Consider the following 5246-nt stretch of genomic DNA (forward strand, 5'->3'; position numbering starts at 1 on the left):
TTACATTTATATTTTTCTATTAAATAGAAGAATGAAGGCAAGGACGACTATTGGCATGTTAGAAAATCTATCTTCAAGTAAGGGTAAAATAGTAATTATGTAAACAACAACAACCCAGTGAAATTCTATAATGTGAAGTCTGGAGAGGGTAAAGTGTATGCAGACCTGACTCCTACAAAAGTAGGACGACTATTTTCAAAAGATCCTCGGCTCAATAAAAGCATAAAAGCATAAAAGAGGTTAGATAAGGCATATACGAGAAAACAAATAATGAGAACGACAGGGATAAAATAGATTAATCAAAGTATAGAAAGTAATAGATAATAACATAAATCAGAGCGCAAGAAATTATAATGTTCTAATGTGCCTACTAATAAGGAGGAATAACAAGACTATGTACTAGCCTTCTACCCTAATGTGGGTCCTCCAGACCCTCCCATCTAGGGTCATGTCCTCGGTAAGCTGTAATTGCGCCATGTCTTATAAAATCACCTCTCCCCAATATTTCTTCAGCCTCCCCTACCTCTCCTGAAACCATTCATGGTCATCCTCTCACACCTCCACACTGGGGCATCTGTGTCTCTCCTCTACACATGCCCAAACCATTTCAGTCATATTTTCTGCATCTTGTCTTCCACCGAGGCCACTCCTACATTATTTCAAATAGCCTTGTTTATAATTTTGTCGCTCCTAGTGTGCCCACACATCCATCTCAATATTCTCATCTTGGCAACTTTCATCTTTTGAATGTGAAAGACCTTACCCGGCCAACACTCCGCCCCATATAATATAGGCGGTCTAACCACCACTTTTTAGAACTTATCCTTAAGTTTTGGTGGAACCTTCTGATCACATAGCACACCGAAAGCGAGCCTCTATTTCATCCACCCTGCCCCAATACGGTGTGTGACATCATTGTCAATCTCCCCACTGCCTTGCATGATAGACCCAAGGTACTTGAAACTACTTTTCTTTTGGATGTCCTAGTTACCAAGCCTTACTTCTACGCTAATGTCCTGAGGTGTCTCACTGAATTTGCACTCTAAGTACTCTGTTTTGGTTCTAATCAACTTAAACCCTTTCGACTCCAAGGTATGTCTCCAATCCTCCAGCTTAGCATTAACTCCACTACAAGTCTCATCGATCAGGACTATGTCATCCCCGAAAAGCATACACCATGGCACCTCACCTTGAATTTTTTGTGTTAATCCATCCATCACCAAGGCAAATAAAAATGGACTGAGAGCTGATCCTTAATGCAACTCCATCCCAATAGGAAAATGCTCTGAGTCCCCTCCTACTGTCCTTACCCTAGTTTTGTCACCCTCATATATGTCCTCGATCACCCTAATGTATGCCACAGGTACACCTTTAGCCTCCAAACATCTTTATAGTATCTCTCGTGGGACTTTATCATAAGCCTTTTCTAGGTCGATGAATACCATATGCAAGTCCCTCATCCTCTCCTTATACTTCTCCACCAATCTCCTCATAAGATGGATGGATTCTGTATTTGATTGTCTCGGCATAAATCCGAACTGGTTCTCTAAAATAGAAACGCCTCTCCTGACCCTCATCTCCACCACTCTTTCCCACACTTTCATAGTATGGCTTAGAAGCTTCATACCTCTATAGTTGTTGCAGCTCTGGATATCTCTCTTGTTTTTATATAGAGGGGTCATTACGCTCGAACTCCATTCTTCGGACATCATTGCCATCTCAAATATGATATTAAATAACCTAGTCAGCCAGTCCAAATATACTGAGCTCGCGCTCTTCTAAAATTTCCTAGGAATCTCGTCAGGTCCGCTCACTCTTCCCCAACGCAACCTATAAACAACACCCTTAACCTCCTAAAATAGTAATTATATATGACTGATTTTTAGCAAACCATTCCTTCATCTCTTTTCCTTCCCGGAGCTTCCAGAATTCAATACATCTGTATATGCATATCAAATTATCATCTCCTCCAATTCTCTCTCCTTCTGTACTCTCTGGGTAAGTTTCTCGATTTATTTTGTGCTTCTTTCGCTTCCTTGTTTTCTTATTCTTGAATCTATATCTTCGAGTTTTCTTCCCATTTGTTGGAGCCTGGTCGAGAAGTTTAGATGTTCATCCTATGTGATAAGGTACAAGCAATGAAAGAGGAAAGTTTCGTCATGATTCTGATTGATGAACAAGAAGAAAAATAGAGGCGGAAGTCTCACGTAAAGTTCTCTAAGAAGGGACCTTTTCTAGACTCTATTATATTAAAGCATGAAGGCAAAGATGGCCACTGGCAGATTAGAAAATCTGACTACAAGTAAGGGTAAAATGGTAATTATATATGACTAATTTTTAGCAAACCATTCCTTCGTCTCTTTCTTTCTCGGAGCTTTCAGAATTCAATACATCTGTATATGCATATCAAATTATCATCTCCTCCAATTCTCTCTCCTTCCGTGCTCTTGGGGTAAGTTTCTCAATTTTTTATGCTTCTTTCGCTTCTTTGTTTTTTTATTGTTGAATCTACATCTTCAAGTTTTCTTCCCTCTTTTTCGTCTAGAATGCATCTCTCTTTCTAATTTTTCATATGGTTGCTGCTAATCTTCTTCTCAAGATTGAAACTAGTGAGTTTGTTCACCTTCTTGAAATTGGGTGCATCGATAATTATTTTTTTGTTAAAAAAAATAAAAACTCTTTTAGGGTGGATGGGTTCTTTGATGAAGAAGTTGGTGTTGTTTGATAGTATGCCTAAATCAACTTTTTTTCCCTTTCAAGTTGTAAGTTCTGAAAAGAAAAAAAATTATAGCAGTAAGTCTTATTCTCACCCTTTTTGTCTCTAATTTCAGTTACTACACGTTATTGAGCCCATTAACTTTTATTCTTGACTAGTAAGGTTCAGTTGTCTAAGAGGTGAAATTTATTTGAGCTTAATTTCTATGGCAAAAGATGTCCAAAAGCATAGAAAATTATTAAAGACTGTGTTCAGCAGCAAGTTCCAAAGGCTCCAAATACTGCAACAGCCATACTCAGAATGCATTTTCATGATTTCTTTGTTTGGGTGAGTATTACTCCCTCAATTTCAGTTTATGTGTTTTACTTTCCTTTTTAGTCTTTTTGAAATCAAAAAAAAATATCTCTTTCTATATTAACTAACTCTTAAATTCAGACCTCCTATGCGATCTGTTTAAGACCACAAGATTCAAATGATATTTTAATGTATTACATACACATTTAGTTTAAGATCATACGATTTGAAAGCCGTCCTTATTTTCTTGAACTAAGTATCCAGACCAACCATGACACATAAAATAAAATGGAGGGAGTAATGACTTTTGCCTTAATTCACATATATGATTGTTGAATTTGCTTTGTTCCTGATTCTGTTTTGCTTCTTTCTATTTAAGTTTGGTCTTTGCAGGGTTATGATGAATTTGTTCTTCTTAATTTCACTTCAAGTATTGGAAATCAGATTGAAAAGCAAGCCAATTCTAATCTTGCATTGAGAGTCTTTTCATTCATTGATGATGTAAAGATATTACTTGAAGTTGAATGCCCTGAAGTTGTTTCTTGTGTTGATATTGAGCCCGTTTGGATGTGCTTAAAAAAAAATAACTTTTATGTATGAAGTGCTTTTAGAACTTTAAAGTGTTGAAAGTTATTTTTATAAATAAGCAGTTGAGTGTTAGGATAAAAGTGCTTAAATGAGGAAAATTATGTGAATTTTAGGGTAAAAAGAATAAAAAGGGTAGTTTGGGAATGTAGTTAAAATATAAGGGATATAAAAGTAATTTCCATGGTCAAAGAAAATGACTTTAAGCACATAGAAAAAAAAAAGTTAGGAATCCTAACTTTTCATTTTTGATTGACTTTAAGAACTTTCTAGCTTAAAGTTAGCATTAGGCAAACACGTCCAAAAGCTGAAAAGAGACTTTAAGTTGGTTTGACCAACTTAAAGCCAATCCAAACGGGCTCATTATCGCGTTGGTTCCTAAAGGCAATTGTGGTTATAGTAAGTGTAAAACTCGATAAAACAAATTACTTCTTTCTTGAATAATCAAATTTTGGGGATAATTAAGACTAATAATAGTTAAAGAGAAGTGAATTAAATGCATCATCTTTAGGATGGTCTTTAGGTATTCTGCCTTCTATTCATTTAATTATTTTTGTGTTTTTTTTGATATCACATGATTGAGAGGTCCATTTTAGAAAGTTCCAACTGGTAGAAGAGATAGAACCAAATCAAATGTCTCAAAAGTCATTGCTGACATTCCAACTCCAAAAAATGTCAAATTATTAATACTTACTTCCGCCTACAATAGAAGATACAGATGATCATTCTACATATTATATTGTGTAAGAGGAGATCATTCGAAATGCATTCAAAAGAAATCCTAAATTCTCTATCCTTCAGAAGAAAGATCTACTAAACCTAAAAGGCCACCAAATTCCTTCCCATAATAGATACAAGAAAACTCTACACTATGTATAAAGGTTAGTGAAGCTTACACCTTATTGTTAGAACTGAAAAATGCACATTTGAAGAAATAGAATAAAAAGGGCAGCCCGGTGCACTTAAGCTCCCGCTATGCGCAGGGTCCGGGGACAGATGAAGTCTTCTAATTTTTAAATATGTCGTGCTTCTTTTTTTCTTTCTTTTGTTATGGAATTTTCTAGATGTTTTAAATTTTTTTTAAGAAACTAATAACAACTCTATTATATTTTTCTCCTGACCTGATAAATAAATATTCTGATCAAGTAATATGTAGAACTAATTAGAGCATTCAACTTTGAAAGTGCAGAAAAGATATCACTTCTCTCTGCTGGACTATGACTATGAGTACTTTATCCTTTCTCACCCTAAGATGGAGCTAATTATGTAATCCTTAGATGGTATAGGTATACAGGTTGTGAACTGGATTGAACTTCTAACTTGAAAGTTGTTAGCTTTAATGTCTAATGGTTTCGTTCATTAGCCATTATATTATCCTAAAACATTATGGGAAGTAATATAAAGGTCAGATGGTAGTGTCACAATCGAAAATCAGGTGTGATGGAAATTTTTCTAACCCACCAAAGACAAGTCAGCCTAAGAGTCCAAACAAGCCAATAAAAAAAATGGAAGTGGAAGAGTAAAGTCTAATACAATATAAACAAGGATAATCAGAAAAATAGGTTCTAAACCACACGAGACTTGGTTTCACATGTACAAGCCAGTATCTCAAAAGAAATGAAAACATACAAGTCCAAATGTCTCAGTCCTC

At 35.6% G+C, this 5246-nt stretch overlaps 1 long non-coding RNA gene across 1 annotated transcript; it reads left to right on the forward strand.

Moving 5' to 3' along the window:
• Positions 1-2376: 2376 nt before the first annotated feature.
• LOC129900641 (uncharacterized) lies at positions 2377-4004 on the forward strand. Its single transcript, XR_008769657.1, has 3 exons — positions 2377-2452; positions 2832-3043; positions 3390-4004. It is a non-coding gene; the product is annotated as an uncharacterized LOC129900641 (long non-coding RNA).
• Positions 4005-5246: the final 1242 nt, after the last annotated feature.

Source organism: Solanum dulcamara, chromosome 8 (assembly GCF_947179165.1).
Source record: "Solanum dulcamara chromosome 8, daSolDulc1.2, whole genome shotgun sequence".
NCBI lineage: Eukaryota > Viridiplantae > Streptophyta > Magnoliopsida > Solanales > Solanaceae > Solanum > Solanum dulcamara.